This window comes from Python bivittatus, unplaced genomic scaffold (assembly GCF_059951505.1).
Source record: "Python bivittatus isolate LINGU-HERP-01145 unplaced genomic scaffold, Pbiv_v1 ctg000090_np1212, whole genome shotgun sequence".
In the NCBI taxonomy this organism is placed as follows: domain Eukaryota; kingdom Metazoa; phylum Chordata; class Lepidosauria; order Squamata; family Pythonidae; genus Python; species Python bivittatus.
In genome coordinates, this window is record NW_028277046.1 from 3,174,112 (window position 1) to 3,200,009 (window position 25,898).

At 48.7% G+C, this 25,898-nt stretch overlaps 1 protein-coding gene and 1 long non-coding RNA gene across 2 annotated transcripts in view; both read right to left on the bottom strand.

Annotated features, from left to right (window-relative positions):
* TTLL10 (tubulin tyrosine ligase like 10) overlaps positions 1 to 25,898 on the bottom strand; it is an 89,251-nt gene that overhangs the window by 51,402 nt on the left and 11,951 nt on the right. The gene's annotated exons all lie outside the window — the stretch shown is intronic.
* Positions 15,161 to 17,664, bottom strand: LOC112540419 (uncharacterized). The gene is made up of 3 exons (XR_003084501.1): positions 17,473 to 17,664; positions 15,718 to 15,827; positions 15,161 to 15,620 (listed from the first exon to the last, which is right to left on the bottom strand). It is a non-coding gene; the product is annotated as an uncharacterized LOC112540419 (long non-coding RNA).

A 25,898-nucleotide genomic window follows, 5' to 3' on the forward strand; every position in this document is an offset into this window, starting at 1 on the left:
TTGGCCTCTGTGGGACCCCAAAGCTGGAACCAGCTGGGCTCCTGGATCTTTTAAGGTCTTCTGATCTAGTTGGGCATGAGAGGGTTTCTTTCATGATCCCTTCTAACCTTCTCCTCCTTGCCAAGAGGCTCCCAACAGGTTTGGCAGCAAGTTCCACCCTTTGGGACAAACGAAGGGAACAGGGACCTCTGGCAACCCAGCCCGCTGCCGTTGCTGCGTGACTCTGCAGAAAAGCCTTCCTGATATCCGCGCTGAGCGTCAAGGAAGGACGAGGAGGAAGCGGAGAGTCACCCCACCGGTTCTGCAGCTTGGGAAACCTTCCTAGCGCCCAGCTCCGGCTTGCTGCATGCTGGCAGGGACATGATTCAAGCTGGGAAGCCAAAGGCCTCCATTTTCCCCACGCTGGGTTTTGGAAGCAGAGCTCCCTTAACAGCTACGTTTCTTGAACGGGGAATCTTGGAAAGGCCCTGAGAAGCAGGAGCGCATCCTTCCATTCTTTGGTTCCTCTTGATCCTCTTTTTAAAGATAGGACACAGGTTGTCTGGGGAAAGAGACAGGCTGGGCAATTCAGGGCAGGGAACAGATTGGTCAACGCAGCATGGAGTTGATCTATGGAACTCCCGGCCACAAGATTGAACACGCTGCGTTGAAATGGGAGTCGGCCAATTTCTAGGCCCGGATGAATTCAGAGGATTCCTTTCTCTGGGGTCAAGCTAAGGAGTTCTGCATTGTTTCTCCTGCAACTGGGCCAAAGAGAATTAATTGATGTTTATGTATTGATCTCTCTTTCCAAGGGGAATGGGGTGTAATTTTCCTGGGTGGGGTGTGGCGGCCCCTGGATCACTTTTGGCTGCTCTGCCAAAAAGACACAAAGGGTCAGAACTACCTGTTGGACTTGGATGGAAAAGAGACCACTAGGAAGTTCCAGAAGTGTAGGCTAGATTGGGAAATTATTTAAAAAAACCAGAAGGGGGTACTAGTCCAAGAAAAAGGGAGTCAAGCTTGACTCATGGAAGCCTTTGACTTTTTCTCAATAGACATGGGAGGGGGGGCGCTGACCTTTTTTTCACCAAGTTCTTCCAGATATTCATATTTTTAGGACCTGTTAAGAGGAAGTGCTTCTCTAAACTCAAATCCTTTCAGCCATGTTGACAATATCTTTCCGCATTTCCCCCCCAAAGTGGGGACCGACAGGAACTTTAGGCAAGCGGGCATCGATCTCAACAGACTTCCTTAATTTTACATCTTGAACGTGAAACTCACACAGCTTTTCCATTCAGTGCTTCTGCGTGTTCCCGAAAAATGCAGCCCTTTGGAGTTGCAACATTTAGCTCCTTACCGCAGCAAAGAAATAAAAGCTGGTTTTTGATCCACGCCCTCTCTTTTTCTCTCTCTCTTTCTCTCCTGCTTTTTTCAAGGATCACACTTCCTGAACATTTGCAAAGAAAACACGAGAGCTCATTTCCCATCAACAGAATCGCTCTGGCTAAAAAGGAAGAGGTTTGAGCTGAATCGCTTGGGCTAAAAAGGGAGACATTTTAGGGGTCAGAAAGGGAGCCGGGTGCAGGAAACCAGGAACCAAAAGGGGTGCCATGAACAGGGCCAGGAATCAAATAATGGAGCTGGGAAGTCATGGCGGATGACAAGAGCTTGGAGTCAGAGCTTAATTTTGGAGGCAGCCAAAATTGGAAAATTATGCACTCGCCACCCAAGCGTGGTGGAAAAGAGTGGTAGAAAGCGGTTGAGGTTTGCAGCCTCTGTTCCTCCATCCTCATCATTAGACAGTGAGTAACCGATGATGGCTAAGCTCCCAGGTTTACAAGCTCTCTCTCCAGCCTGCCCAGCTACCCGAAAACTGGCTGCAAACCACAAATGCAGGTCGAGGAGGAGATTCAATTTGGCAGCCTCCCGCTCATGAGGACACCAAAGACAGGCTCTCACCGGGGTTGGGGCGAGGACGGGGTGGGGGGGGGAAGAGATGATGCTGCTTTCTCAAAGGGCAAAGGGAGGAGAGCTGGAGAGGATTGCAAACACCATCAACCGCTTGGCGCAGGTGTACCCAGAACAATGCAACCGAGCGGCTCGTTTGACTATATTCAGCGGATTGCATTTACTGTACAAACGCGTTTCTTTCCCTAAATGAACTCAAGAGGGCTTTTTTTTTCCTTTTTTTGCAAGAGAACAAAGCAAAGCAAAGCTGCTTCTTAAATATACTGCCCCCCCCTGCAAAACTGGCTCGGGTATTTTCAAAAGGCACCTGCTTCTTAGCTAGCAAACAAGAGAATTTAGATTCATGCATTTCCACGGTGAATGGCTTTTCTTTGTTTCGTAAGGCCTGGGAAAAAAAGAGGGGGGCAGGGAATAGAAAAAACCAAATCGAAAAAATAAAATTCAGCTGAACTGAACCTGCCATGCTGTTCCCCCGGCTTCGTTTTGCTTAGCCTCAAAAACAACAGCCTGAACAGGTAGGCTTTATGCTCAGAGACACCGCTGCAGGAGTTGGCATTTGCAGGAAGCTGCTGGGAGAAGAAAAATGCAGTTTCTTGATTTTCACCTAGTCAAGTCTAAAATCAACCACGGAATGGGATGGGGGCATTGAGGCCATCTAGTCCAACCCCCCCTCAGGGTTAATCTTCCCAACAGGGAAGTTTGGGGGGGCAGTCTCCATACAGAGTTGTGTTTACTCTTCTAGAGGAAAAAATGCTTTTTAATATCCATTAATCAGTGAAACAGGACCCTCTGGGGTTTTAACAGGGCTCATAGGAGACACTGCCTTATTAAAATTCCTATTTTAAAAAGGCTGCTAATTGGGGAGATGCTTTTTAGAGGGCCAAACTGTTGAAATGGAGAGAAATCATCCCTCACTCCCCAACTGGTCAGCTTCTAGTAATCCCAAGGATGAAGTTACATCCTTTTCCTCTTTAAATCTTGACTTTAATCTCAAATGATTTGAAACCAATTACGGTTGTGGCATGTTTAAATTGAGATTGCTTTCCAACAAGAGGCGCTGATTCTCTTTTTTTCACACCCCCAGTTTGGGGAAAAGGGATCCTAGACAGACTCTGTCCAAGGTCCTGGGGAGCCAAAGAATTGGTCAATTTCCGAATCTACGTCAATTTCCTATATGAATATTGGTAAACTATGGCTGTCCCCTGTTTTTTGTTTTATTACAGTTTTAACTGTTTAATTGTATTATAATGGTTGTTTTTTTAATGGCTTTGATTATTTGGTTTTTTGTTATTTTAATGGTGTGCGCCACCCGGAGTCACAAGTGCGAGATGGGCGCTTATATGAATTTAAAAAATCCATACATATCCTGTGTGAAAATCTGAATGTATTTAAAATGTATATCGTGAGCGCTTTTGCATGCAAAGTGTAACCTTAGAAACAGGGCTTATTAAAATGTGTGCATTCCTGTGTAGATTTTAAACAAACTTTTAAACTGGCTTTTGACTCTTAACCCCCCCTGCCCCACCCAATTTGGAAGCAGGCAAAAGCTGAAAATGAATGATGCTCTAATGTGCCGATGAATCAAAGTGGGAGGGAGTGGCTGAGTTTGGTTCTGCATTTGCAAATACGGGGTCCGGAGCACACTGCTCGCTGCCCCGGTCAGGAGAAAGAGAAAGAGAAAGAGAAGATGGTATGGATCCCCACCGTGCAAGCTGAGTTTATCGAGGGTGTAAAAAATAGCCATCCATTTTGCATGGATCATGCAAATCAGGGCGGCAACCGAGGAACTCATTCACTCAATTCATTTGGGTACCAAATCAGGCCCATTCCGGGGAAGCAGAGTCTAGCTGCAGGCAGCGGTTGGATGTGGGCTATTATTGTGTGTTTTCTGGTTAACTCGGTTCTCCTTCTGGTGGCCAAATGCCTCTGCGTCTGGTTTCCAGCAGCGGGAGCAATTTGAAAACTCCCCGGCCGCGTTTAGTAGAACCGTGCCTTTTGCTCTCCTGGGGGGAGTCTGGAAGAAAATATTACTGCAAGTTTTCAGCATGATCTGTTTTCAACCGAGGGCAAAGGGGCTCTGGAAGGCCCTATCGGCAAGCGTCTGTGATGTCAGGGATACGGTTTCCTTTTCAGGTTTATGAGGTTTTCGGTCAGAGGGAATATGCAAATAAAAAAGGGTATTTGCTGGCTGGTAAACGAGAGCAAAAATTACCTGGAATACCAGGACACAACCACAGATCACCCAGTTGAATATTATCTATGCCAGTGTTTCTCAACCTTGTCAACTTTAAGATGTGTGGACTTCAACTCCCAGAATTCCCCAGCCAGCCAGGCTGGCTGGGGAATTCTGGGAGTTGAAGTCCACCCATCTTAAAGTTGACAAGGTTGAGAAACACTGGTCTATGCTAAGCAGCCACTATCCAAAGATTTAGGTTGGTGTCTTTTCCAGGCCTAAATGGAGGGTTTAGGGCTTGTACTGGGAACCGTCTCCAGACACAGCGAGGGCTATAACTTTGCGCTACAGCAAAAGCGACCCACTGTCATCTTTCCGAAACCTACGTCCCTCCTGCCTGTTACGAAGCCAAGCTTTAGCCAAATGCACCAGCCCCCAAGGAGATCGCCGGCCCAGCCAAACTCGAAAGGTGGTCGAAGATGAAAGCGGGACAGATATTCCTCCTTTCTCCTCCTATGTAAGGCACCCTGAGCTCTTTGGGGAAAGCCTACAATAAAAATGGAAAAAGCAGATCTGGAGTGGGGATAGCGTCCCTGTTTGAGAAGTGGGCCCGGGAGCTCTTTAAAGACTTGGGGGGGAAATCTGCCAGGTATGCTATAAAGGATTAACAAGGAAACTAAGAAAAAAAGAGAGAGAAAAAATCTATCTACCTATGTACCTATCATCCATCCATCCATCCATCCATCCACCCATCCATTCATATCTATGTCCGTCCGTCCGCCCGCCTGCCCGCCCATCCATCCATCCATCCATCCATCCATCCATCCATCCATCCATCCATATCTGTCTATCCGTCCATCCATTCGCCCACCCATCCACCCACCCACCCACCCACCCGTCTGTCTGTCCGCCCGCCCACTCACCCATCTGTCTGTCCATCTGCCTGCCCGTCCACCTATCTATCTATCTATCATCTATCGCTATCCGTCCATCTGTCCATCCGTCCATCCATCCATCAGCCCGCCTACCTACCTACCTACCTACCTACCTACCTATTGCTATTGCTATCCGTCCATCCGTCCATCCGTCCATCCGTCCATCAGCCCGCCCGCCCACCCACCAACCCACCCACCCACCCACCAACCAATGTCTCTCTCTGGGTCGGCTCTGGGGGCGACCCAGAGATACAGCTCTATCAAACCGTGGTTTTTGGAAAACAGGGCTCTCAGGGGTGTCTGCAGGGAGTGGGTCAAAAAAGTCAGGGCGGCCACCACAATCATGCAATCAGCCCCTTTTTAGATGTATCACGATGTAAATAGAATGGGGTGGGGCTCTGGTTGCACGGCTGTGTCATCTTGACTTTTTTGACCCACTCCCTGCAGACATGCCTGTGGCCTGTTTTACTCTGGTGAAAAGGTAACCTCAGAGACATGTTTTGAAAAGAAAAACCATATCCTGCACCACAACCTTTGTGATTTAAGAAGGTAAACTGGAATGGGTCAGGCAAATGGAGTTGTATGTCTGAATTCTTTTCTAAATGTCTAATTCTTTTTCTAACTAGAGCTCCTTGCCTTTTTCGAAAACTGCATTGGTGCACAAGCCAGCTTTCCCATCTCCCACTGCAAAAAAACCATTGACTTTCTTTTTTAAAAGCAGCTGTTGGAAAATCTTCCTTGTTCCTTGCAAGGTGCCATATGTATGCTACTGAAAATATCGCCAGTAGCCTTCCAGGCTTGGCTAATCAATTTCTTTTGTTTGAGCCAGCCTTGGAGAGGTAGTCAGTGAAGTCAGAAACCGTGGACACCTTCCATACTTCCCGGGTTTTGAGCGTGGCGTGGTTGCACAACCTCTCGGCAAGCCAAGGCTAAGGGAAGGTCACGGTGCCATTGATGATGGTGACTCAGCTCTCCAAAAAGCTGATGTTCACCAGTCTTGACAGTTTGAGTGGGCGGGGTGACTCAGGTAGCTGTCACGCACCTGGCCCGGACCTAGAAAGAGAAGTGATCCAACCTGAAACCTCCCGTGGGTGAAGCATCTGGGGAGAACCAAGAATAACAGACAGGTCTGAGCAAGACAATAACTCCAGAAGAGGTGGATCCCCGTGGATGCAAATCGTTTTGTTTAATCAATGGGAGGAAATGAGACGAGGACAGAGGAACAAGGAAGGAACAGGGGAAGAAACAGCCACTCATTGTACTTCCTCTTCTGGCCGCCGTGCCTTCTTCAACAATTTGAAAAGCCATCTTCTAGACGATGGATGGAATGGGACTGAGGAGTTCCGGACGACAAGGGGGAGGAAGGTGGCTTAATGTTGGGGGGCCTTCCTGAAACTGGGAGCAGTTTTGGATGGAGGGGGCGGATTCGCCTTCTTTAGAGATTGCTAAGCAGACGTCATGTAGAGAGAAGGGAAGAGAGGCCAAGTGGCCAGGAAGAAGCTTCACAAACACAGTTTGTGTGGGGTCAAAAGGTAGAGGAAAGGGGGCCCTGGCAATCTTCCAGGAGTAGGGAAGAGATAAGCAGCTTGGAATGGAAGGGGGTTTGATCAGAAGGTGGCCAAAGTGCAAAGCAAGCCATCGCTTCATCTAGTTTGGTACTGTCTCCATTGGTGGCAGTTCCACTCTCAACATGGAGGAGCCCGTCCGACCCTAGCTGAAGACAACTTGGGACCTCTGGACGACCCAACCACGGTCCGTCCCCTAAAAAGCCTTATGTTTCTGAATAAAGCCTGGTTTAAATGCCAACGCCAGGACCCTGCAGCCTAACATTGCCAACCCTGACCAGCAGGTCATTTCAGAATTTCAGACAGGAGACTTCCCAAACCCTTCCTAGACACTGAATCTGAAATCTTCTGCATGTAAACACACCAATGGCCCCATCCTAATGTAGGGACCTGTCTTTATCCATCTCTAGGGGGTCCCCTACACTTCTGGCCCCCAGGAGCAGGGATATATCTTTTTAAAATGTTGACTCCTTAGACACCCACAGACTTTGCCCTTTTCTTGTAATACTCTTTGTCCATAAATTACTTTCCCCAATGAATTTCTTTGCTATCTTAGCGTCCTTAAGTGCTTCTCTGCTTGGACACAGAAGGGCTGATTTGCTCACCGGGCAAGATGTTATGTATCAGGGAAAAGACTTGTTTGACAGCTAAGTCTTGTTTCAATGCTCTAGGGGAAGCAAGAGAAGAGGAGGCACCTGGGGGGCAGAGCTGTTCTTGTCTCCGGCTAGGAAGGGGCGGGGGTGGGTGGGAGGGAGATTTGCTGGAAAACTAATTAAAAGACCTCCAAGGGATTGGTCTCACTGTACTCACTCCAAAACAACCTTGAGCAAAAAGTCATAAAATATCAGAAAGTAAACCCTGGGGCACGTCAGTAAGGAGGAACTGAGGGGTTGCAGGACAGGGAAGCCACTTGGCATTCAGTGGGATCAGCTTGGATGGAAGATCTGAACTGAGTGGACAATTGTTCTGACGCCTGCAATTATCTCAGCTTCCTTGATGGTGTTGACACACAATGGCCAGCAGCTCCAACCAGCAGGACTGGTGGAGTGAGAGGCTGAGAGCTGCAGGAAGACCACAGGAAGCCAGTGCAAACTTCAGAAAGAATAGCAGTTAAGAGGTGGGGAGACCCTATTCTTTCCTCTTGCTGTGCCCAAGTTCTCCACAACCTCCACACGACACAGTTTTAGAGTTGCCACCTGCTTCCCCAGCGGGAGCTCATCCTGGCCAAATATCTCAAGCTAGATAAGACACTTCTCCTAGCTACGCACCAGGGCCATCCCTGCCCAGGGAAAATAGGGCTGTGTTGCTAGTCCCTGTCCTCAGACCTCGGCTTAACCACAGCTTGGATCTTAGACACCCTTACATCAGATAGCCTCCAGCAGGAGCCAGAGATAAGCCGTGCTTAGCTACAGCTTAGGTGCAAGAACGCTCCCTCACCAATTTCAAAGCACACTCACTCACCTTCATTCTCAGTTACCTCGCTTGCCCTCAGCCCACAGCTAAATCTTATTTTCTGCCCATCCCACGATGTCACCCTGACAGGTCCCAGTCACACCGTTATAGTCACTATGCCATTGGCTGGGATCACCCCCAGAATGAATTTTAGAAAGGAGAGGACAGGAAGCCGAGCAACAAAAAATGAAGAGGAATGATACTGACAACCAAGTGTGTTTTCCCAAAACTGTCTACCCTGCCGCGGCAGATAGATTAAGCCCATACATTTCCACTTTTCAGAAGTTGATTCAACTCAGATTCATGGATGAAGTTGCAAAAAAATGCGAGTTGGCCTTATCCAGTTTAATATTCAAGGCTCTTTTTTAATAATCAAAAGCGTTTCAAGGGGTTAGACAATTTATTTCCATTTTGTCTTACTGAAAAATTGAGGTGGGGGGGAGAAAGGAATCAAGACCAATTCCATTTTTGCCTCAGTTTTAGGGTAGGAATCTGAATCAATATTTGCAAGAATAGGTCTTCTTACATAGTTCGATGCATATTTACAAGCAGGGACATTTCACTAATATACCCATCCTTTGTCTCCAAGATGTGCAGGATTAAAATGTATTTTTCACGTTGTACATTTCTGACCAGAGGGTGGGTTTTGAAGTTCGCCCAGTTGCTTGAGATAGCAAAAGGCAGCAAGCTTATCTTGCAAAGGACAGCAAATCAATTGCTCTCCGATCTTACTTTTAAGAGGATGTCGGGGAAACATTTTATGCGACTGAATGGAGGCCTTCTATTCAGTGTTGGTGCCTCCTTGAAGATCATCTGCTCTTTTTCCTTATCTCTGGGGCTGTGGTGTTGCGTACAAAGCTGGGGAAACCCAAACTCAGCCTGCTCCGAAATGATTTGGTTGTGTTATGGGGAGGGGGGGGACTTTCAGAATATGACACACAGAGACATATTTTGTGTCTTTCTTGACATTTTGAGGACCGTGATGCCATTTAATCTTCTGCAAAACCTTCTTTTCAATGTGCCTTGGAGTAGTCCTAACTTTCTTTTTTTTTAACATTTCTATTCTCAGCCTCTCTCAACGGCTGTTTGAAACAAACAGGCGGTGGCAAGTGCCGGGAACCTCGCCTGACATCCTCACATGTGTATTTATATACCGCGAGTTTGCCGGGCGCAAAGCGAGAGGAATAAATAGTGAAGGGAAGAACGTCCTCGTGTCGTGATGGGAGAACTCAGCTCCGTTTGCCCATCCCGTCCATCATGAAAATGCAACGCTGGTTACATTTGCCCCATCCCACTGAATCGGCTTCTTTTTCTCCATGCAACAGACAGAAAGCAATCTTTGAAATTGAAACCAATACAGGATTGACTTTTGTGCTTCTAACTCTACCTCCCTCCACCGAGCCGGGCCCCTGTTTCATCATCTTGGTCTCTTGCTTTCCTTCCATAATTTGTTTTTCTCCTCTGGCATCCCCAGAAGAGCTTGTCTCTTAGGAATGAAATGTTTTCGGCTAACACCAGTAGGGCTTCCTGCCAATTTGCTTTGCTATAGTCCTCCCCTTGAGGATACACCTGGCTGCTGGTAAAATAAAAAATAAAAGTGGAAATCCACCCCCCCAACCCAGCTTTATCGTTTTTGCTTAGTTAGTTGGATCAGCGGGTCAAAAATGCTGCAAAATCACACCCATTTATGCACGCTCGGGTTGATGCATCACAACAAAGCCCTGTTTTGCTTAACTTTGAATTGTCAAAGAAACCACAACGGGCTGAGACTCACGCAAAATGCTTAGCCAGAAACCAGCTGGTTAGAAACCACTTTGGAGGGATTCAGGCCAAGCCACAAACAAACCATGTTTAGCTTAGTGGAAGCATGAACCACGTGGCCTTTGGACACAAACATATTATTGGTCTTCAAAACTGTCTCAAAACATGCCAGCTATTGAAACTTAGAGGTCCTCAAACAAGGGAGAATCTGTCTTTCGATCTGGGCTTTCATTTGCTAATAGCAGGATTGCTCTTCTCAAGGATCAACAGGTCTCCCATTCTTCTGATGAGGGGTGGTGTCAGACTTCCAAGGTAGACCAAACTTGGAAACCAAGCATGCTACTAGCTATAATCCACATGTTTCACGTGTACCTTAACGTTTTGGGTCTACCCAGAGGCAGGGTCAGGGGAAAATGATCAGCTAAATAAAAGAAGAGATAGGAACCAGGCTCCTGTTATTTACTTTTGGGAAACTGGATATTGCTACTAAGACATGCGCTTTTCTAAGAGTGCTCCCTTATTCAATTTGTAGATATATAAGGAACTGCTTTCATACACACACACCCACGTCAACAACCTTCTAATGCAACGTTTCAGAACACAGCAGTCCTTGGCTGACCTTGGTAGCTACACAAGGACAAACCTGGTCATTACTTGGATAGGGGACCACCAGAACATTCCAGGGAAAATGAAAAATACTCTGGGAGAAAGCAGAGGCAAGAAACTTGCATTGATGGAGTCATCAGGACTCAGCTCAGTTTGGGAATAACTATCTTTTATCATCATGGAACCACCTGGGACATTTTCCCTCTAAAGAAAGGTAGGCTGGAAAAGAATGCCCTGGGAAAGCAGAGATTTTTTTCCCTTTGAACTAGAAGTGGCTGGACTGAGAGTTAATTCCTTACCAGGGAATGGAAGAATTTTCTCACCCACCCAATCCTTGGTGCATGATTAACTTCCCACCCTGTTGATATTATCTTCCCATCTCACCACTTGGCAGGCAGATCTCCTTAACTCCATTTTTTAGACTGATGTCCCACACACTTCTCAGGTCAGCTGCTTCCAAAGCATGGAGCAGTAAAATAATAATAATAATAATAATAATAATAATAATAATTATTATTATTATTATTATTATTGTTATTATTATTATTATTATTATTTCCAAGTTTCCCAAATGTGGGATAATCACAACACTGAAACGGTTGTAGAAAACAATGAGGTTCAGATGTTACGGGATTTTCACAAACAAAATAAATGCTGTCTAAAATGCAACACACCAAATGTAACAATGATGGAAAAGAAAATAGGAACTTTTGTAAATGCAGCAATAACCAGGGATGGCTGGACTTGTGACACTACTTTGGCCCTATCAACTGCGGATTTACAAAAAAACACCTTGCTGGGCCTACATTACATTTTGTGGCATTCCTCGGATAATTCCCCAATCCTTGGACGGGAATTGCCAAAGAACGCCAGTCAAAGATGTTAATTCTTTTCGCTTGTTCTTTGTCCTGTGTTACTCTTGGATGAATACAGTCCCAGCAACTTGCGTTCCCTTTTCCCGTTCTGTGTTTTTCTGTCTCCTCCTTCCACCTGTGTTCTCACCCAGGAATTGACTCACCTGCGGGGGGGGGGTGTTTTGAGGACCCTACCCACAAAACCTATTTTCTCTTTCCTTTCTCTCATGGTCTCCAACCCTGCCTATCTGCCCCCACTTGGGGCCTGTGGCTTAAGCCGAGAACCAGGTCCAGGTTGTCAGGAAAACACCCTACGTCCCAGGCCGCGCACCCCGATCTGATCCAGACGCACCAAAAGGGATGTCCAAATGTCCTGCTCGTAGATTTACCTCCTGCTGGAAGGCTGGCTGAAACCTCCTCCCCTCCGCTTACCCCATCCACCCCTTTCTTCTGCTAAGGTGACTCTGTAAGGCTGAACAAGGGAGGCCAGGATAAAACAGAGCGGGGTCCGTTCTTGGTTTCTTATTACATCTCTCTCTCTCTCTTTCTGAGAGAGGCTGGACAAGAAAGCCCCCCTACAGGAAATCCCAGGGTTGTCAAGAAGGCACTGGCAAAGCGCTTCTGTATTGCTGCCTGTCCGTTAAACCACCAGGAGCCAAGCCCTACTTTCAAGGACAGGCCGAGGGAAGGGTTAAGACAACTAAGATCCTTTCGCGCTCCAGCCTCAACGGCCAGCAATCTGGCGCCAGGGCCCGGCTGGGATCCGGTTCCAACTTCCAACCCGCATTAAGGCCGGTTTTGGAATCCTGGATCGGGTGGCTGCCCCGCCAGGTCCCTCCTGGGCTTTCCAAAATCTCCGAACCGGGAAAGAAGAGACCTCGAGTCCGCTCCTCTGAAAAGAAGGAGCAGGAAGGGCGGGAAGAGGAGAAGCAAATTTTTGCCACACAGCTTTGGGAAGGCGTTTGGGGCCCACCGTTCGCTGGATGCGATGGCTCGCCTGAACTGTTGAGGCGCTTAACGTGTTTTTTAAACCGCCACGGGCCCGACATGGACACAAGGGCTTGGCGTGTCGCTTCCAGGCTCCGTTTAACCACCCTCTACAACTTGCAGAGAGCGGGTTCCTGAACAATGAAGGGCAGGGGTAGGCATGCAGGGAGGGAAGAATACGTGGGGGTCAGCCTTGTTTCAAAGTGCCTTTCTCCTGGTACAGGTTGACCTAGCTGCCTTCCCCCCCCCAAATAAAGACATATCAGTTTACTGTTTGAACAAGGATGATTCACCTGCATGAGGACAAAATCAAGGGGAAAAAAAGGCTGAAGGCTTCCTGCATTTGGTTAACTCCTTGCCTTCTTTTCGTTACGGGGTGGCTACAAGCCAGTGAGGCAAAAGGTTTGACTTCCAGCCTCCGACTGAACCCCAGATCCCAAGAGGACCCACGGACTGACTTAATAGGATGCACAGCCAAAGGACGTATAGGGTGTCTGCAGGGGGGGTCCAAAAAGTCAAAACAGCTGCCCTGATGGGGCATTCAAAGCTCTGCCTGTTTCTTTATGCGTGCCCCACATGCCACGCACACCAAAAGCGGATAGAGCTTTGATTGCACCGTTGTGGCTGCCATCTTGACTTTCTGGACACCCTTGGGACTCTAAATCCACCAAGGCGAGTTTTTCCCCCCAGCTCGGGGCAGGGCAGATCCCAAGGTTGGGGATCACCCGTTAGCACAAGCATCTTTCCTCTCTCTCCTCATTAAAACAGCGCAGAGTTTCTCAAGCTGCTTTAAGAGCCGCTCACCTAAGAAGGAAAGAGGTGTTTGGGTGCAGGCCACGTGTTTTCAGCCCGCGGGTCAAAGGACTGACAAAAGGGGGTTCCTGTGGCCACCCCCCATCTGTTGAAGCTTTAAAGTGGAGCTTCACCGCTTCTAAGCCATTTTTAACCTACCCAAGCCCAAAATGGAAGGGAGATTTGGCAAAGGCCTGGACAAAGAGAAAGGGAAGTGAAAAAGTTTTGCTCCACAGAAAGAAAAGAAAAGAAAAGAAAAGAAAAGAAAAGAAAAGAAAAGAAAAGAAAAGAAAAGAAAAGAAAAGAAAAGGGGGGGGAGCCACTTTCTTCCTGGTCTATTCGGTGGGTGCGGCCCATCCTTTTTTTTTTTTTGGAGGAAATACAAAACACTGGATCAGACAGGACTGATCAAGCACGGATTGCTTGCCCCGAAAGCCATGAGCAAAAGAGATCATTTGACTATCGCAGGTTGAAATCAGCCCTCCTGTCCCCTGCTTGGATTTTCATTGCAAATCACAGGGCCGCTACTCCCTCCTTTCGAAACGGACCTTTGGTTTCGTCCTTTTTTTAAGGAGGAGGCCACAGCGTGGGAAAAAGGAGCTAAGGAGTGATGGGGGGTTTTTAACAGAGGCCTAATGGGCGGAGGGATAAGCAATGGGTAACAGCGACTTCACCAATATTCTTCTTTTTAGGGGACTGTGTGTGTAAGGGGGGGATCGGGGTGCTGGTTTTTATCTGTAAGCCCGATTCAGAGACTAGAAAGGGCCACACTTCCCAGGGAGGGCTAAAGTTTGCAAAGATGATGCAGCCACTTCACGTACGGCGCAGGGCTGGATCTTTTAAGGGAATTTGGGGCGTTTGGCTTTGAACAGGGAGGAGGTGCTTTTTAAAGCTTTTCCTGTGCTTTTTGCCATTTTTTTCACCTCCGTGCAGAGAGAAGGTGCTAACAGTTTCCGGCAACAGGGCTCAGAGGGGGCTCGAAGGGCCCCAGGGCAAGGGGAAGGGACCTTTGAACTGGCAAGACACTGCACCCCTGATTTTTAACAGGATGGTGACAGGGGTCTGGTTTCCACCAAGGTCACCTTGGAGCAAGGGAGAGGCAGGGTCATTGGGCAGTGCCCCGCCGCAGCGTGCCGCCCATGGCTGTCGCAGGAGCGGGCGTTTCAAGTAAAGGGGAAAATCAGACGCCAAACAGACTCTGGAGCAATGCAGGAAGTCCATCCTCCTCCACTTCCAATCTCCGTGACGGTATTTGCCTCTAGCCTGCCCCATGGCCTCGGAAGGAGGAAGGGGGAAGACACCTCTGACCTCTTGCGCAATCGCCCCAAGAGCCAGAAAATTGGGCAACAAAATTCAGAGAAAGGCCAGCAGCTTCTGCGGGGCATCGGCACACCGTTTGAGGGATGGGAAGAAAGGGAAGACATGACACGCCGGTCCTTGCACAAACAAAAGATTTTGAAGCTGGTGTCAAAATATATTGTTCTTTCCTACAACAAAGGCCTCCTTGATCCTCAGGTAGGGCCTGTGGCTGTCTAAACCAAGGAAGTCCAGCATCTAAAATGACCTTGCCATACCTCATTTTGGAATAAAAAAAATTTCCAAGGGGAGTTAGGTATTACAAGATGGGGGGAAAGGCCCAGTGATGTCCCCCTACGGCCAATAACGTCCCATCATCTGCACGTCTGTCATTGGCTAAACAACGTCCTTCTTCCCTGTATCGTTAGGTGATTTTAAGAAATAGCTTAGGTAATTGGAAAAAATAGATTTAAAAAAAGGAGAGAGAGAGAAAACTCCAGCCTTTCCTCTTCCTCTTTCCAAGGCTGTGGGGCAGACAAAAGGCAAATACCGTAGAGATGATTGCAAGTAAAGGAGGATCAACTTCCTGCATTTCTCCAGAGTTTGACTGATCCACCTTGACTTTAGGAAAAGCTTCAATCTCAAATTCCTGTAAGTTGAACTAGTAACAAACATAATAATTGGTGCCATGCCTAAAGATCTGGAAAAGGAATTGGACACTAGGAACGGACAGAACTTCAGCTCATCAACTGCCAAAAAAAATCGCCTTACTTGGAACAACGTACGTGTTACAACGATATCTTTAATGATCCTAAATCCTTGGGAAGGATCCAGAGTCAAAAGTACCAAATCCAGCCAGCGCTATCTTGTAGACGGTTTGTAAATAGTCGTAATAATTTAAGAGCTTAGAAGTGCTCTCTAAATTTCCAAGTCTGTGTTGTTCTGTGCTGAGTTTTTTTTAATGGTAATAATAATCATGATCTTCTTGCTCTGCTCTTGACTGCACAGACGTTGGATCTGGCACCATCTGGCAATGGCTGAGTCCAGCTTGTGTAAACTCACAGTTCCCTAACAGAGTAATTGAGTAACCAACCTCTCCCTTTCCAGGAAAGTCTCCAGAAGTTATCTTGAGGGGCTAAAGGAGCAACGGACAGAATTCAGATCCGACTCGCGAATGTGTTGCTTTCCCAAGGCGTGTCTGCGTGTTTGTAGGCCTCGGAGGTGGCGTCATGAGGAGGATCTGGGAGACCTGCCAAGCGGCGAGATAAGCGAGAGATCGGAAGGCGTGCGTGTTTCTGACTTATAAATTGCAATGGCATATTTCGCAGAGTTCAAAAAACACCAACCTGAGCTAACCAGAGGTGCGCTCTGGCCGCCAAAAAAGCGTCTGAAAGCCCAGCCCAGCAGGTGAAGATGGTAAATCCTCGGCCAGGAGTCCAGCCGGACTCGATCCTTCCTAAAAGTTAGAAGTTAGTCTTCTAAAACTAACACCGAAGCGGCGTAAGATCTGCAGCTCACGAAAGCTGATGCCTTTTAACAAAAGGTGTTAGTTGGAAAAGGAGCCACCAGATTTCTCCTGTTGTTTTTTCCCCCACAGACAAACACGGCTCTCCTCCTACGATAACCCACCGAGTAGGCAGATTTGCAGCCACAGGGCCAACATTTCAAGGGGCTACGTTGCTCCTCCTCAGTTTGGCCCTGCAGTGCACAGAAGAATCAGTTCACTGGAAGGTGCAAGAGCATTTGCAAGCCAGCATGCCTCGCCTGCGTACAGGCCTTGCGTCTGCAAGGAGCACAGGAGCAGGGCTGGTCCAGACATACGGCTCAGATGTTAACGGGAGGCCAAATCCAATTTGCTCCGAGAGGAAGATGCGTGTACCTGATCAGTATTCCTCCAGGCATTGTGCAGCGTGTAGGAAGGTGAACGCTTTAATTAAAGGGGATCCGGTTTTGCTTCATTCCCACCCCCACCCCAAAAGCGATAAGACAGCCTCACTGGGTCAGGTTAATGACTTGAACAGCTCGTCCCCAAAAGAAGGAAATTTATATTTGAAAAGAAAACAGGCTTTGAAGCATGCTATAAATTGTCAAATCTAATGAGGCTGTAGGTCAAATGAGTTTTCTTTTGTTTCTCGTGGGTCGGTGCCAGATTTCGAAGACTTCCATGCCAGCTAGACCCCGGATGGTGATTTTTTTTTTCCATCCTCCCACCTCTGGTTTAAAAAAAGGGAGCCTATCCTGTCCCTGTAGGGAGCTCTTGAGCTCCCTGGCTGGGGATACCATGAAATGGCCCTTCAGCAGTGCTGAATTTAAAAATGCTGATTGGACCTCATACCACAAAGTTATCTGGAGGGCTTCGGGTAGACCAGGAGTGGTATATTCTCTGGGGAGTCGTGGGATTTTCAAGGGTAGCATAAACTACTGGGGAAACCAGGATTTCTTCTCCCATCCGCGCAGCCTAGATAAATCTGGAAAATGCATCTTATTTTGGCATCCCTTGTCCTTCTCACATTAAAAATACCCTTTCTGGGCAAGGACTTTTTAGAGCTGGTGGGGAGATGAGCACAAGAGATGGAGGAGGAAGGGAGCATGGGAGCTGTTCCCCCCTTCCAATATGGGACGGGTCACTTGTAAAAGTGTGTTAAAGGTACTTTTTTCCTTTCGGCCTACACTTTTGAGGACGGGGCCAAAAATGAGAATCGGACGTTTTGCAACCCTTGGTTGGAAGCTGCCAGGATAATTTTGAACAAATCTTGTGGGAAGGCCAATTCTATATTCCACAACCCAGGTCATCTCCCAGCTCGGTGGACTCCAACTCCCAGCGTCCTCAGCATCAACGAAGCAGATCGGGGGACTCTGGGAGTTGAAGTCCACACATCTGAAGGGGGCCCAGGTTGCAGAATGCGTTGGTAAGTTCAACCACGGTGGGAATCTTAGAAGGTGGGTGGAGACCCGCAATTCAGCACGGCCAACTTTGCTGATTTCCTTCGGATTCAGAATCATGCCCCTTTGGGGAGCACCGCTTTCCCCTTTCCAAAAACACCAGGTCCGGCTCAGGGAGAGAGAGAATGACGCATAGCATACGGCAGCGGTCTCCTTACCTGTTGGAAGGGAACCCTACAAGGTGGCATTGCGGCCGACTCCTGTTACGGCCAGGCGGGCATTGAGGGGCACCCGCAGCCTGAGAATCAAATGACACGGATTGATATTGGGGCTGTGGGAGGAGGAAATGGGCAAATCCCTTCTGCTGATGGGAAGGGAGGGACTTCCAGGTGAAAAGCGGAGAGGGTCAACATGGCCTCCACACCTGGCAGGAGCCGGAGACAGGTGTTGGGTTTCAAACCGACACTGTCTGGGAGCCGCGACGCGCTTGCTTCTCATTGGCTGCTCAGGCAGTGGGGGGGAGGGTGTTGCACACACACAGACGCGCACACCGAGGGTGCCCAGCAGGTGTTGAACCAGCCGGATGCAAAGCGGGTTTTGTTAACCCCCTGAAGCGCCGGGGACCTGCGAGGCTTTACTCTCGATAAGCGGCTTATCAGAGCCAGACAATAGGAAAAGCAACTCGGCTTAGATGTCAGCAGCCACCTGATGCAGTGTTTCTCAACCTTGGCCACGTTAAGATGGGTGGACTTCAACTCCCAGAATTCCCCAGCCAGCCTGGCTGGCTGGGGAATTCTGGGAGTTGAAGTCCACCCATCTTAACGTGGCCAAGGTTGAGAAACACTGACCTGATGGGCGGAAACGTGTCAGTGATACTGTTATTAATTATCATTATCGTCATTATTAGGAGACAAATAAGAAAGGATGTATCTGTAGCGGGAAATGCTCTTAAATACAACAGCAGAGCGAGTTTAAAAAAAAAATCAGAAAAAAACTTTTTTGGCTACCTGCACGTTAAGCAGAGAGTTATCCGCTCAAACCGTTCATTCTCATAGATAAGTTCACGAACAGGACGCTTCCCTGCCCCAGAGCCGGCCTGCCTCCGAAGAGGCGTTTGGACTCCAACTCCCATCATCCACCCCCTTCGGCAAGCAACCTCTTGAGACCTCAGAGCGAGGAGGGATGGCCTGCCCTTTGCTCCTCCCACCCTGGGCTTTGGCCCCACCCACCCTTGGCTTTGGTCCCCACAATGACTCCGAACTGAGAGCGGGCAGGAGGAGACGATGGGAGTGCTCCCGGGTTGTACAACCAACAGCCTTGGGAGGTAGGCCAGTGTTCCTAGGCCCATTTTGCAGGCTTTGGGTGGAGCTGAGGCTGAAAGCAACGCGAACCAGGACAGCCGAATCCCTGAGCAAAGTCTACATTCCTCTTGTGCAACGGAGAGAAGTTCAGATCCCAAACTCACACATGCAGATTGCTAAGAGGGGGGCGGGGGGGGAACCGCTCTTTCCTTTTGCTTCACATTACTATATCTGTTTTAACTTGGCTTTGCCTTTCATCACTTCTTTAAAACAGTCCTCGCCTTGTAAGGAAAAGGAGGAAAAAGAAGTTCTCGCATATTCCCACAGCAAAACAGCAAGCAACGTTTGCCACAACCCTGCCAGGTAGGCTGGGCCGGACCAAGGTCACCCCCTCTCGAAGGGGCTGAAACCCTGTTTGCACCTCCTGTCCTAGAGGTTTGGCTGTCTGCGGGTAAGAGCTAGGCATGGAGGGGGTGTCCTATGCGCCAAACCCAGCCTGGACAAAAGCAAGTTAATTCACCTGTAATAAGCATTCAGATAATTAAACCCTGACAATAAAGTGGCATCCACCCACTAGGCCGCACTGCACTCCTTCACTTTTATGTGCCTTCTTTTGCAAACCTCCCTAGATCTCCCCCTCCCCAACCTTCACTCCATCTGCCTTTCCTTCTTTTACAACCTCTGGCGTTTTAACCCTTTCTCCCCAAAATGGTTACGGGGTCTCCAAACTACCTTGCCTCGATCCCCTGGCCCAGGGGTTTGGCCTGATGGCAGCCAGACCGCCTCTACCCCCAACGCTGATGGCCAGCGCCCGCCGTTTCAGTGGCTGCATCCCGAGTGATGAACGGCAACAGAGTGCCATGTCTGGGAGGCCCATTTGGGCCCGTTCAAAGACCTGCAGCTTTGGTGGTCCTCAGTGGGTTTTGGGGCTCTGCAAAGGCCCCGTTCCTCTTCCACGAACAAGAATCTCCTACCTTGGCCGCTCTACCCAGGAAGACAGTCACAATCCATGCGTGCCAACGTCTCCGGCCAATCCTTGACCCTGGACAGCTATTGTTTTATACCCGCAAAAGACTCCGGAAAAAAAACTCCACCAGGTGATTTGTTGCAGATGAAAGGTGGAGCGTGCGAAAAATTGGAATTCCTGGGAATTTGGCTCCGTTTGGCTGGGCTCGAGAATCCGGCGTGCTGTATGTTCCCAGGTCCTCTCTCCAGCCTTCGTCCAGTTTTCTCAACGCTCGGGGAGAGAAAACAATGCAAAATTCTTGCGAAGGGCAGCCGGGCTTAAAAAATAAATCAATCTGCTACTTACTTGGCCTTTGAAGTGAACGCAACCAACGGGAGGAGGAAAGGAGATCAGCCATGGGGTTGTTTAATGATTTGCATCTTTAAAGTGCCCCCCCCCCATCCTGGTGAACACCAAATATTCATCGTAAGGGCTGGGGAACATCTCACAAAACGAAGGGGAAAAAAGTGTGGGGTATCATCGGGGGGTGGACGAAGGGAGAAGATGAACTTTCTGGTGGAATCTAGAAGGGGAGACTTATTCAAGGAACTGCGTAGCGTCTTATCTCAGCTTTGGCGAAGTAACAGAACAACGGTGAAAATCTTTGCCTGGTACTGGCCTCCAGGCCAGGAATCTCATATTGAATAATTTTTAACTTTCTGCCCTCGCAAAAGTGTGGAGGGGGGAAACAGGGGTTGACGCGTCTGCTCAGCTTAGAATTCCTGCCAGAAAGACCTGAGACCAAGGTGGGGGGAGACGGACACCGGGGAGAGGGGAACCGAGTGCCAAAATATGCGTTTGATGGGAAAATGGACTCAGAACAGTAGGGAGGTTTTTACGGAAGCCTGGCATGCTCTGTCGCAACCACCATATTGCAATTTTGATGGAAAAGAAAGGGAATTTGAGACAGCTCAAAGGTTTTCTCTATACTCACTCGGAACTGTTCCCATGCCTAACGCCCCAAAACGTATTTTGTATGTTCTTTTTGACAGCTAGCAATGTTCCCTTTAAGAGCGTTTTTGAGTGGTATTTGCAAAATAGAAGGATGCTGGGAAAGGGGTGTTAGCCACGTGATCTAGGGAATCGAGGATAACGAGACAAGTCTGGCTATGCGACAACTCTGTAAAGCCAGTTCAGAGTGAGGGCATGGTTATGGGGCTCATTTGGAATGCTTGCAATCCTGTTTTGCATCTCTCTCCAAATATTACAAAAGAGGGCTTTGCTTTCATTTTTCTGAAATGTGGCCCATTCTTGTGTGACAGCTCGACCTTATACAGTATATGTGACTGATAATCCTAACCTAAAAGCACCACTTGAGGTAGACAGGATTGTATTGGCCAGCCAAGAATGTCACCCATCTCATCTAACTGCCCAATTGCAAAACAGAGAAAGAAAACAAGTTTAGCACTAGCTGTAATTTGCCACATGTGTTTCCTGCCCTCGCTCTGAATTGGCTTCCATGAGATTGGGTTGCCTGGCTGGATGCCTATCCTTGCTTACTACGTCCCTTACAGCTGTAGCAGCTTAAGCAGCAAAGCACTGCTGGAATGCAAAAATAGAAAAACAACAATATCCTGGGGTGGATGGTGGAGAATGGGGACCCCAATCCTGCAAAACAAAGCCAGTTGGTGTGAAATTGCAGCCATGTAGTTACTGCTCAATGAAAAGTCATAGCTGCAAGCAACACAGGTTGAACATCAGTTTGGCATGGTGGGCTAGAGAGTCACCCCCAAATCCACCCTCTACCTTGCAAGATTGTTGGAAGGAGACACGGAAAGCTTCAGGAATCCGGAAGTGCTAGGAAAGGGATCTATAAACACTGCCAACAATTTGCAGAAGGAGATATTAGACGAAGAATATCCGCTTACGTGGTGTCTCCTAAACTACTGTTACAAACATTTGGTGGCATTCAGTGTGTCTTCTGCCACCTTTAATGTTGTGGTAGCATCATAAAATTGCATTAACGTTCTGCTATTACAATTACTAGGGATTCTTTAAGCATGATTAATCTGACAATTAAAATAAGGGCTTTTTGGTTCACAATCCCACATGTCTTGGACAGCTACCCTGTCTTGAGAAACCTGGGCCTTGTTAACATGCTCCTTGGTTCATCTGATTTCCAGGCACAGCCTTCTCCAAAAACACAACTATTGATACCCCAAACAAGCTGGTGCAAAATTGCTGATAGAAAGACCTGCAAATATTGTTCTTCAAGAGAAGCCCTGCAGCTATGCATACGATATACATTGTTTAGGGAAAACGGGCTGGAGGAAAGCCCCCACGGCACGCAGCCTGCCCCACCTGACAGAGGCTGCAAGTGTTTTCTAAAAGCAAAAGAACCCCAAACCCACCAACCCAGCTTAGCAGCTTGCTTCCCTTCTGAAGCATGCTGGCGCTTGAAACAGGTGATGAAGGAGCTTCTGGAATTGAGGATCAAAACTGGCCTCCAAAGGGGAACAGAGTGCTCACCTTCTGTTGGTTGGGAGGAAGGAAGGGAAGGAAGGAAGGAAGGGAGAAGGAAGGAAGGAGAGAGAGAGAGAAGGGAGGGAGGGAGGAAAATATCCTGACCTTGCTTTGCTGAAAAAAGTCTATCTTCTGTTTCTTTAATTCAGCTTTATATGCTTATGGGCAAAATGCTAAGTCCTATCTTTAGCCACTGACAATTAACCAAGGGCCAGATTTCTTCCTTCCTTTAGAGGATTAACACTATCACTGACAACTGGCTTTGATGCCTTCCTGAATTCCCCAGCAGCAAACTTTCAACTCCAATTGCCCGGACTGGTGGAAAAGGGTGATCTTCTCCGGTTGGCCCACCACGGGCATTCCCTGGACACGTCCGGTTGGCCTCTTCATGACTCAGAAAGGTGGAGAACATGGACCTTAAGTCTGATCCGGCCTCACGGCTCTTTTAAAGTCATCCTCCGAGGGTAGGCAGGAACGAGTGCCTAGCTGGGCCTCCTAGTTCATCTCCCTTTTCATTTCTGGCTTCCTAAGTCCTGGGAGATAATAAGGTATAGAACCCAGAAAATTGCTGACGCAAGGATGAACCACAGCATTTTGGGGAAGCCTTGCAACGGGGGGCTTTCAGGAGGGGACAGGAAAGCGTCTCTCAGCAAAGTTCCCCCATCTTTTTAGTAACTTTAATAAGCTCTAGACTCTCTCCGGGCGGGTGGGATTAATGCCACGATGCCATTAGCAATGGTCGAAAGGACTGGCTTGTTTTTCTAAGGTGCGTGGGATGAACATTTGGGGGCGGCTGGTCCAAGTTATGGCTGCCATGCGGGCGAATGGTGGGCCCATCATTGGTTTTCTTCACCCCAGGGCGAGATCAAAGAAAGCGCCTCTGGAAATTGGGCTGCCAGAAAGGGGTTGGCTGATGGTTTCCAATAAAACAAAAATAGGGCAGGGAGGGAAGGAAATTCAATTGGAGGGTCGATGCCGTGGCTGACTCCAATCACCCAGCGCAGCCCCTCCCTGCATTTTTAATATAAAGGATATTGTGCCCAAGGGGTTCCTCAAGCAGGAAGTCACCATTGTCGGAAGCTGCGATAGGCATGCCTTCTTTTCATCTCCAAAGTGTGTGTGTGTGGGGGGGGTGTGAATTGCAATCATTGTTCTGAGGTTAAAGAGACCGACTGCTCAATAGGCCAAAGTTTGGGAGTATTACTGGCATCACGTGCGATCTGCGGTGCCCAGTTTGAGGGAAGGATTTGGATCTTTTTAGGGGTTAGATGTAGGGAGGCTTGGTTATCAGCAGCTTTGTGTATCTGTGGATAAATATAACCAGAATATGATATTTGTGGTAAACAGTTTCACATACCCACTGTTTCTGGCATATAGAAGTCTTCCTTCCTTCCTCTCATCTCTCCTTCCTTCCTTCCTTCCTTCCTTCCTTCCTTCCTTCCTTCCTTCCTTCCTTCCTTCCTTCCTTCCTTCCTTCCTCCCTCCCTCCCTCCCTCCCTCCCTCCTTCCTCTTTTCCCTGCATCTTGAGTTAATTTTTTGGGGGGGGTCGTTTTCTGGGGATCTGGAACCCAGCCCTCCAATTCCTCTAGGATCATTATCAGCAGCTCTGTCATTGGCAAGCATCACCTGCCTCTTTAATGAAATAATTATCTGCTTACCTACCTACCTGTTGATCTGCCCAATAAAAGCACTATGGGAATGGTTGTCCAACATATCTCAGAGGCACTAAATTGCTGAATAATGGTTTAGCAGGAGAATTGGCGTTCCAAATATTCCTGGCGTTTGGGTTTTGTCCAAGCCTCCTTATCGGGTAACCTTAGGGGTAGAAGCTGAAAAGGAAGGCTATTTTTTAAATTCCTCCTCCTCCTCCTCCTCCGAATTATTTATTTTCTGCCTGGGTTAGAGGAAGTCAGGACCACACTAGAGGATTTAAAAAATAATAATAATAACAAGAAGAGGAAGGTTTTTGCAACTGGGCATTGAAGCGCACTGCTTACCTAGAGGGATCCTTGCACATAGCCCACATGCACGGAAACCTGGGTGCATTAACATGGCAAAGAGACTGCTTGTCCTGTGGGGTGACAGAGGGGTGTGGGGGAGTCCCCCCAAGGGCCCAAACTCCACTTTGCGTGCCCAGGCTTCTGAGAAACACAAAACCCATCATCTGTGTCAGCCCTAAACTGACACCCCCCCTACCTGCACCCAAGCCGGGTCAAACCCTGATGCCCGTTAGCGACCCCGAGCAGCTGAGAGCGAAACCGCCACGGGCTGTCCTTCTGACGTCATGGAGGTAACCTGCAATACATTCGGGCTTATCTACTGTCTGATAAGATAAGGGAGGTGGGGGGGAACAGGCGAAAAGCGAGGGCCATTAAGGAACACGCCCTTCCTTCCAGATCCTGTTAGCAAACACGGAGAAAACCCAACGTGAACCAGCAACCGCCAGTAAAACCAGAATCCTGACTGACCCTTCCCCCTAGCTACTCAGCCAATCCTAAAGTCGGAAGTGGAGCCTTTGAGGGCATCTAGCCTGCCCACCCCGCTCAGCGCAGGGAATCCCAAACGAAAACCTCTGGGGCTCTTCCATGCTCTGACCGGGGAGGCGTTCCTCCAAATGCCAGCTCAAATCAGCCTGCAGCGTAACTCCAGTCGAAGCTGCCAAATCTGAAAAGTGCTTTGTCGTGAGGAAGCCGGGCTTCGAGGCCTTTCGAGTGGGAGTTTTGCAGTCTGGTGCCCTCCAGCGGGCACAGGGTCATTGCGATCCTGCCAGGGCCTAAACCCGGCTGGTGTTTCTCGGCCACGATCAAGCCGCCTCCTCTGGGTCTCCTGCCATACCCATCCTGACTCTTTCACCTCTCTCCAACTCTTCCTCTCAGGAAGAAGCCCCTGAGTTTTGGGGCAGGGGAACCTCCGCATAGTTGCTTTGGGTTCTCAAAACTGCACTTTGGCATGAGCCAAGAGGGTAACGAGCTTCCAGGCGGGAAAGGATAAAGTGCCCTTTGGGTTAGCCCTTGGAGGGGAGACCACGAGGAGATCCCTGGGCTGGAGCTTAGGCTGGGAAACTGAAAAGCACCTGGAATAAAGTGATGGCCCGTCTCACCCATATCACCAGCAGGAAAACTAAATGGCCACCTCAGGACTCATTTTGGGCAGACCGAATGAGATGGCACTTTGGCCTTCCACTACAAAACCCTGGGCAGAGATCTGATCCTTTCCCTCCACACACACGCACGTCACCAAAAGATGAAAGACCAAAAGAGAGGGCACCACGCAAGGGGGTCTGCCAAATCTCATGGACGTGGGCAGGTGGACAGCGCAGGGCGATCCCTGCATGGAAACCCAACCCCGGATTCGGCCTCGGGGGGCATCGCTGGGCGGGGAAGCCGGAGGAGAATTTGAGACGAAAGCCGAATGGGAGCCATGCGGGTGGAGTAATTAGTTCCCCCAGGACTGGTTTGGGCTTCTGCCTGGTGAATGGCCACAGGGAATCCACCTCTCGATGGCTTTGCAAGGGGTGGGAAAGATTGCGTCACCAGTCCCGGTTCTGTTTCCCCCTGGAAAAAACAGGCTGGGGTGGGGTAGGATCGCTCCTGGACGCGCACAGCATTCGGGGTGCCGATCGCTGCCCTGGCAACCTGACTTTAAGCATAACAAATATATAAAATGGATCCTCAGTGAGACATAGCAGCTTCCCTCTGCGCCGAATGCGGTTTCTATCAGCGGTAATCGGCCCAGATAGGTAGGAGTGGAACCTCCACATGCCAAGGCATTCTGTCTTTCAATGTTGTATGCCTGAAGCACTGGATGGACTTTTTTTTTTCCAGACCTGATATTTCTATTACCCACAGTAATTCAGGCGAGAAACAGCTATTG